This window comes from Nannospalax galili, unplaced genomic scaffold (genome assembly GCF_000622305.1).
Source record: "Nannospalax galili isolate Female #2095 unplaced genomic scaffold, S.galili_v1.0 scaffold2071, whole genome shotgun sequence".
Classification (NCBI taxonomy): domain Eukaryota; kingdom Metazoa; phylum Chordata; class Mammalia; order Rodentia; family Spalacidae; genus Nannospalax; species Nannospalax galili.
The window spans coordinates 94,182-103,401 of NW_008329347.1; the positions used below are offsets into that span (position 1 = coordinate 94,182).

The 9,220-nt window shown below is 39.9% G+C and overlaps 1 pseudogene; it reads left to right on the plus strand.

Annotated features, from left to right (window-relative positions):
- Window positions 1-7,167: 7,167 nt before the first annotated feature.
- On the plus strand, window positions 7,168-8,134 carry LOC103737325 (annotated as a pseudogene).
- The last annotated feature ends 1,086 nt before the right edge of the window (window positions 8,135-9,220 follow it).

Genomic DNA, 9,220 nt, shown 5'->3' on the forward strand with positions numbered 1-9,220 from the left:
TAGTCTAACTCTGTAATATTGTTTGAAATGTGGTGTGATAATCTGTCCAACATTGATCTTTTAAATTGATTACTTTTCTGTTGCGACCAAGGCAACATAAAGAAGGAAGGTTTATTTGAGTCACAGTTACAGAAGGTCAGGAGTCCATAATTCCTGGGAGTCATGGATGCAGATATTGCCAGAGCAGGAAGCCAAACAATCACATCCTCAATCAGGCAGAGGAAGCAGAGAGAGAGAGGAAATCTGGAAACTTGCAAGGCTTACAAACTTTCAAAGTCTACTCCCAAGGATGTGATGAGCTTCTTCTGGCAAGGTCACACCTCTGAAAACCTTCCAATTCAGTGTCACCAAATGGGCAGAAAATGTCCAAATACTTGGAACCTATGGGGACACTTATCCAACCCACAACACTGAGGATTGCTTTGGTTATGAAAGGTTTTTACTGATTCCATATGAATTTTAGGACGTCCTTTTCTATATCAGTGAAGAATACCATGAAAATTTTATTGACATTGCACTGAAACTCTAAGTTGCATTTGTTAGGATGGTCATTGTATAGGAAGAAAAAGAAACACTGGATATATCTAATCTCTCACAGTACATTTGGTCTGGAGTGGTAATCTGAAAAATATTCCTAAGGTTAGAAACATATGAGACTTCCTTCACACTTGTTCACACTCCTTCCAGCATCCTCATCATTTTCACATCACCTATCCTGGATCTTCTCTGAGAGCTGAGCAGAAGGGCTGACTTCACATGAGAGGACCGTGTTCAAAGGTTTTCCACAGTATAGGCCCCCAGTGAGTGTTCTACTCTTGGAAGCAGAAAACTGCATCACCAGGCTGCACACCACAGAGTGCAGATAAGAAATCTGATCTCCAAACCTTCTGGCATAGAACCATGTTTGGAATTATGGAGTCTTGTTAACATCCAAAGGGGTAGTGACTGAAGATATGCCATGCCTTTTAATGGAGCCAGCTTACATAAGTGACTGTGATTAACCTTCACAAGAGATATGCATACAGATGCTTCCTTCTACAGCCATAGAGAGATGAAAACAGACAGCACAGTAGGTTCCAGTAAAACATAAAAATGAAAACATAACAATGTGAATACCATGCAACTCAATAAATGACAAGGAAGGTATTCCAGTTTTTCTTTACATAATATATGTTATCAAACAAATTTGATCGAAAGTATTTAAGCTTATGACAAGTGGATAAATGACAAAAATACAATCCATAAACATTGCCATTTGACGTCTCACACATGGAGAGGGAATGTCCACTACAATCCTCATTCTTAAAATTCTGATATGTGAAAAATGGTCCACACTATGTAATTCTGTCCCAGCAAGGCCATCCAAGACAGAGTACACTTCGGGAAGTGTGGACTGAGCTTCTGGGAGCAGAATCAGAAATGAACTTCATGTTAATAGAGGTCATAAAGTTGATCAAATAATGAAAATATGTAGAGAAAAATGCACTCAAATAAAAGACACTTTTCTCTAAGTCCAAGTCAAATTATCTTACCATAGAAGCAGTCTCATCAGGAGTCATGAATAAATTCCACATAAATGCCTGAGTGCGGTCCAATCTTCTGTTCAGGTTAAAAATATTATGACCTCTAGATGAATATCTTAGGAGTCAGTTGTCATTTTGAGGTTTCACCCATGACAAGAAAGAATCTATATGGGAAGAAAAGTCATAAGACATGATTTTTCATGTGATAATAAGAAAATTCTTGTACCTTTTTCCTATCCCGAAAGTACCTTGCGGTATGAATCTGAGAAAGTGTGAATTTTCAGTTTCCTCTTCCAAAATGAGAGACTTGCTATGGTGTCTGCTGAGAAGTTTAGAATCTTGACCACACCAATCTTTATGCAAGGCCTTGAAATAATTATCTATTCTGAAAATCTCTAAAGCCTATATACCTACCCCATAAAGGCCAGTGCCAATTTTTAATTTCATCAGTTTTAAGGGGATCACCTTTATCTTTTTCTTCCTTATAGTCACAAGAATTGAGCCCTCCCCAGAGATCTGGTTCAAGATATCCCTTCCTTTTACAGATGCACGTAATCAGATGCTGCCACACACTGCCTGCCTTCAGCTGTTTATGACATCATCCATCTTGCTTCCTCCACACCTTCAAAACCAGCACCACATAGCTAATGCCACCAAGCTCTGCTCCCAGTTCAGGATGGAGCCTGGCCCCTTTTCAACAAACCTGTATCAGCTTCTGTGTGCTGACCATGAGAAAACATTTTTATAGGAAGTTATATTCAAGGAGATTGAATCCCTGTAAATCTAAGCTTACCTCCTAGAAGAGTTTGATGTTTACACGGCAGAGCCTCCAGGGGTGGTATTGTCCCTCAGGATACCTTTCCTATTATCACAGAGCAGCATAAGAGGGGTCACTTTAGTGATACCGAACTCCTTAATAAATCACAGTTGCCGTCTTGGCACAAGACTAATGCTCTCCTACTTTTAAATTTAATCTCTCAAAACCTTAATCATCTTTTTAAAAAATTAAACTTCATTCAGATTCTTCAGACACAGGTAGAATGAAGCCAGATTCATGGCAAAAATGTCATAACAATGATCACAAGCCCAGTGCTTGATAGAATCCTTATTCTCCTCTGAGAACTCATGAGCCAGATCTCCACTGTATGTTTTTCTCAGCATTATTGTCTTCCCACCATACTGGCCCATTATTTTCTGGACTCTTCTGCATTCCATTTATAAAACATTCCTAATGGTCCCAGAACTACATTATCATGTTTATCACAGGAACAGTGCCTCTTCTCTGCAAAAATTCTTGTCCCTTTTTCTTTTCCTAGGGCTGGAATAAAAACCTCCAATGCAAGCAAGATAAAAGGGTTTGCTTTACTCACAGATCTAAGTGATAGTTCGTCATGACTGGGAAGTCAAGGCATCACGAGCTTGTCCACTGTCAAGAAGCTGAGAACATCCAATGCATTAGCATATTCAGTGTTCCCTTTAGTCACCACATCTATTTAAAACAGGGCAAAGTGTTTCTGATTCTCGTTCCAAATGGATCCACTCTCACCATGTGATCTATTTAAGATCTCTGGAGTCTCCTGTCCAGAAAAATTGAGCAACTTTTCCTTTGTTTTAAGGTCATTTTGTTTTGAAGATGGTGCTCCAGTTACTTTACAGAAGGAATTTTTTTTTTTTTGGTCTTTTTGAGACAGGGCCTCCCTGTAGTCCCAGCTGTCCTGGAACTCAGTATGTAGACCAGGCCACCATGCTCGGCCTCCAGAATGAATTTTTTTTTTAAAGTATGTTTTCTTCTTATTTCACGTTAGTATTGAACAACTAATTGTTTCTGATTTTCTAGGACTACAAAAACAAAGACTAAGAAAATATGGACTTGAGTATCACTGACGTATTATGTCATTATTGTGCATACTTTGACAGAGAACAGTGTAACTTTGGCACCTTTGACATTCTAGATTCTTCTCATTGGTTTGTAGATGTGCCCCCGGTGTCTCTGAAACCTACTGTTTTCATTTTACAAGGATAGCAGAAATCCTGGATTAAGTCCTCTATAATCTCCTCATTTTGTTTTTTCAAATGTTTCCTTAAATGCTAGTTATAATACACTCAAGACACATTCGCAGTCACAGCACATGCATTAATGTCCCCACTCACTTTGCCATGTTCCTGTTACTTGGAATCCTAGGTTAGGAAGGACAACAATGGAAATTTACTTAAACAACTGTGGTCACAATTCTTCATTGTATATTCTTTATGTTATTTTTTGTCACAGGTTTAACAGATCATACTTTTTTTTCCAACCACATTTGGAAAATGTGTCATCCAGATGACCCATTCTCTATCTTCCTTGTCTGTATCACTTGAAGAGACAGAGTTACCATCACTTTCCAGGCAGGTCAAAATATTTACACTACTTTAGCATGGTACTAACAGAAATCAAGGAAAATCCCAAAGCTCCTGAATTAATATATACCCAGTTTCCAATCTGTTGTCACACCCAGATTCTGTGGCAATAGATCTGGAACAAATTATTTCCTCCCCATCAACAACCTATAATATGAAGATAGGGCCACTTATTACCATGAGTATGATGGTAATATATCCTCCCACAGGGATGCCATTCATAACTCCCTAGAGAAGCCAAAGTTTGAGGCTGGTTTGCCCCAGATGCTCCTCTGAGTGTCTCTGTCTCTGTGGCACATTTATCAAATGCACCTTGGTACTGACAGTACCTGAATGTTTTGTAGAAGTGGCATGGAAAATGAGTTCACAGTACAGCCAATAAGTGGTTTAGTTAAGGGACTGTCAAGTGGTCAGGAAAATTGGTATTAGAAATAGAGGATAATATTTTTTTCTGGTTTATATGCAAGAACTCCCTGCCACTGAAAGTATGAGCTCCACAGTTCTGTGTAACTGAGATTCAGTCCTGATAGCACAGACTTGAGGTACTCTTACCCACCCCAGTCTGTTGTCATGTCTGTGCTTCTGGAACTGAAGAGAAAGAAAGAAAGATACAGATAAGTGTCTCTGGGCCCTTCTGTCACAATCCCATGACCTCACAATCTCCACTGTGCTCTGAGGAAAAATTGCAGGTGGAGTCACCACTAGAAAAAGCAGCTGGACAGCCAAGCCTCACACATTTGCTTCCCTGGTAGGGTGTGTTATAACTTGAGTCAGTGGAGTGGACTCTGGTGATATTATTAACAATAATGGACAATTAATAAGTAAGGAGTTATAAGACTATTTTTTAAGGGAAAGAATAATAAATTTTTCTTCAGTAAACCATATTCAACACACAACACTACATAACCTGTAGAAACGTCCAGATAAATGGATATGGAGATTGAAAAGATTGGGCCTGAAATTAATTCTATACTCAATCACACTCTATGTTGCACTTATTCTAAAATAATGAAAGCAAAACAACAACAACAACAGCAACAACAACAACAAAATGGCACCCATAAAATATATAGACAAGATGATACAGGACAGTCCTCAAATCATTGAGTAGTAACTCCCAAAACTGTGAATAGTTGAAATTGTGAATCAAGAAACAATTGTTTGATATAGTTTCTTTTTTCTCTCTGCCTCATTTTTTTCTTTTCATCAAATCAAGAAGTTTGTTTTTCTTCAAAATAAAAACACTGGTTTGTGGATTTGAGTAGATTGTTTTTTACTCTTCCTCTAAAAAGGTCACAGTGATTTTTAACCCAAGTTTGAAATAAATATAGTTTCTGGCATAGGTAATTTGATTATTAAACAGAAGGGAAAAAGGACCCCTTGTATTACCAAAGGCAAACAAGCACAGGCTTCCAACTTGTATGTCATGAAGAATTTTGATCCATTTGGCATCCATGTTGGAGACAATATTATGAAAATGCTTGTTTTCTTGACACTTCAAAATTGATTTCTTATATCCAAATAAAAAGGAATACAACTCCTTTGAGAAAAAAAAATTAAATAGAAAGGTAAATGGTTTGTGGGCTTGTCCTACAGCAATCTGACTGATCTCTCATGGTTTTGATTCAGACTTTGAAAACTCAGGTTGCATAACGATAGATCTGAGACAGGCAGTGCCAAAGAGTGAATTGGTTTCAGGTGTCTTGTTGAAATTAAGCAAAAACCATTTAGTTCTTGCACAGACTCTAATCTAAGGCAGATGATACTTTTACAGAGAAAATGAATTTATCTCATCAGCTCATAATAACTAATATATCTATTATTACAAATATATTAAAATGAGAAACCCATACACAGATCTTAGAGAAAAATGAAATTTAGAGGTCAAGACTAAATTTATTATTTGGAAGAGTGAGAAGAGAGTTTAGAACAAAATCATTAACTCTTACATGGTAATGGTATGCAGCTGTACTTCCAGACTCTTGCCTGACAGAATAAACGTGACCTAATGTTCTAGAAGCTTGTTCCCTACAGGTGGTGGCTGTGACATTGTCATGGATCCAAGAACTATGCTTTTTAAAACAGTCAAAAAATATCAGTTTTGGAAGTACCAATAGAGAACTGAGGAAATGGAATGGAGGGTGTTTCCTCCATGAGTGCTTGTTCTGCAATCTCCCAAACATCTGTTGTATATTTTAACTTAAGATATGGAACACAGGATGAGGACAGCTAACACCTGAGATCGCAGATAGACATTCTCTTGATTTAAACTTTTTTGTCTCTTGATAATATGGTATTTAGAGTTTCAGTACCAGACGCTGGTAGAGAGGGAAATTGTTAATTATGATTTGTACATTTATTTCTATATTAGGATGAAAAAATGAATTTATAATACAGAACAGTAGAGGGACAGAGAGATCCAGAGTGATGGAAAAGAAAAGAAGTCATGTGGGAAAATTTCCATTAGGCCCTGACTCTCATTTGAAGTAAAATCAATTATAGATTGTGAGTGTTTCAAACAAGTTCAAATATGGTAAATATGGTACAGTGCAGAGGGAGAAGGATTTGTGAACTCAGTAGCATTTTGTTTTGCCCTGCCTCCCATTTCACAAGTAGTGGTTCATCTCTGGATAGAAACAACATGAACATACTTACATTCATACAATCCTGCATTCAAATCTGGCCCTGGCACTCACTGATCCATGGAGAGACTACACCCATCTACTGATGACTAAATCTCTCCACTTTGAAATGCAGCACTGAGGATATAAAGGGTGATCTGAAAGTTTTGCCAATTGATACTGTGAAGGTTACATTTAAAAAGAATAGTCATCCATTTCTGTATCCTTAAAAATGCTGCTGGGGGTGGTGGTACTGGAGAAATGGCTCAGCGGTTAAGGGCACAGGCTGCTCTTACAGAGCACCCTGGTTTGATTCCCAGAGCCCGCACTGGGGCAACTTCTGTAAACTCCAGTTTTAAGGAATCTGAAGCCCACTTCTGACCTCCTAGGGCATTGCATGATGACACAGGTGCACTTATACACATGCAGGCTAATATACTCACACACACACAATAAATAAAATATTTTTAATTCAAAAAAAAAGAACGACACTGTGACTAGTGAGTCCAAGTCTACCCCCTGGGCAAAGCCCCTTGCTTCTGCTCATCTGCTGGTCCACACCTACCACACAGTGTGGCATGGATGACTTTATTGTTGTATTTATTTCCAACAAAGACTCCAGTATATACAAAGCTGGATTCGTTGTGGACAATGATGCTTCCCAGTCTGTCTTCCTTCAATCCTGGGCTCCCAGAAGAATGGGCCACAGGACTCCTATGTGGATGAGAAGGTCCAGAGCAAAAGAGGCATCCTGACCCTGAAGTACCCATCAGGCATGGTATTCACCATTTGGGACAACATGGAAAAGATCTGGCACCACACCTCCTGGGGGCCTCTGACATGCACCCGGTGCAGCTCACTGAGGGCCCTCTGAAACCCATGGCCAATCGTGAAAAGCTGACCCAGAGCATCTCTGAGACCTTCAGTACCCTAGTGATGTGCATAACTATCCAGACTGTGCTGTCCCTTTATGCATCTGGCCCTACAATTGGCATCGTGATGAACTCCTTTGATAGGGTCAACTACACTGTGCCCATCTATGAGGGCCATGCTCTCCCACTTGCTATCTGTGTCTGGACCTGGCTGAACCGGACCTGACAGACTACCTTATGAGAATCCTGACTGAGTGTGGCTACAGCGTCACCACCTCAGTGGAGGTTTCAAATTTTGCATGTTATCAAGTTGTGTGCTACCTAGTCCTGGACGCCACTGAAGAGACGGCACAGGCTGCATCTTCCTCCTCCCTGGAGAACAGCTATGAGCTGCTGGATTGGCCTTGGCAGCGAGTACTTCCGTTGTCCTGAAGCACTCTCTTCCTGTCATCCATCCTGGCATGGAATCCTGCAGTAGCCACGAAACTACCTTCAGTTCCATCATGAATTATGACGTCGACATCGTCAAGGACCTTTATGCCAACACGGTGCTGCCCTGTGTTCCCTGGTAACAGGACGCTGAAAGAGATCAGTGCTCTGGCTCCCAGCACATGAAGATCAAGATCCTGCTCCCCCGGAGCACAAGTGCTCCGTGTGGATTGGTGGCTCCATCGTGGCCCCGCTGCCCACCTTTCAGAACATGTGGGTCAGCAGATAGGAGTATGACCAGTCCTGGTGAGTTGAACCCTTCATCGTCCAACTGAAAATGCTTCTAGGATGAATGACACTGAGTGAGGTGTTATAGGGTTTCTTGTCAAAACCTAGGTTGGAGAGAGAGAGAGAGAGAGAAAGAGAGAGAGAGAGACACAGACAGACAGACAGACAGAGACACAGACAGAGACACAGAGAGACAGAGAGAGACAGAAAGAGACAGAGAGAGACAGAGAGAGAGAGAATATTTTATAATGCTTTTCTTCTGGGGAGATGACTGGAAACTGCTACATTTTTGTCAAACTGAACAGTTTTCATTGGACATTTATTTTCTTTCAAAAAAAGTTTTTATTGAGATTTCATGAATTTCATGTAATAGGTTTTAGTCTAATTTAGACTGCCCTTCCCCCTCCCCATCTCGCATAACCCCCCAACCAGATTTCAGTTATTCTGCTGTATGCATTTAGTCCTATGGGGTCAAGCATTTCTAGTCAGGTGTCCCTCAGTGCAAGTTCATTCACTGAACAGCAGATCCTGATCCTAAAGAAGGAACAATTGGAAAATGATTATTGTGGAATGAGAAAGAGTAATTTTTTTTAAAGTTTGAACAAAAATGATCTCTTTTTAGGTACTTTTGACTGAGTATTAAAACCTGAAAGGGTAGTGGTGATAGTAGTCAGTTGGAGCAAGCACGCCCAAGTTCTCCAATGAGGAAGGACTTTGTTTTTTTAAAAATTAGTTATTTCAAGTATCTCTCAGCCTCCCGAAAGTAACCCCCTCTCCCCAAAGGAAGATGGCCCAGTCTACACCCTGAGTTCAAGCAGGGAGGACAACAGCATGAGAAGGTTAATGTGTCAGGCACCAGGGATTTCCTATACACTGACTTCAGACCAGTTTAATAAAAGTGCACACCTTATAAATGGGAAAGGAGAAAGAACAGTTGTGGGCTTATAGACAGAAACATTCCTGTATCTGACTTTTGATGTGGGTGCTGGGAATTCAAATCCAAGTACTTATGTTAAACAGTGAGTTGTCTTACTTACAATTCATTTCCCCACTCCTTCCTGGTTTAATATTATAATGTTGTACATAA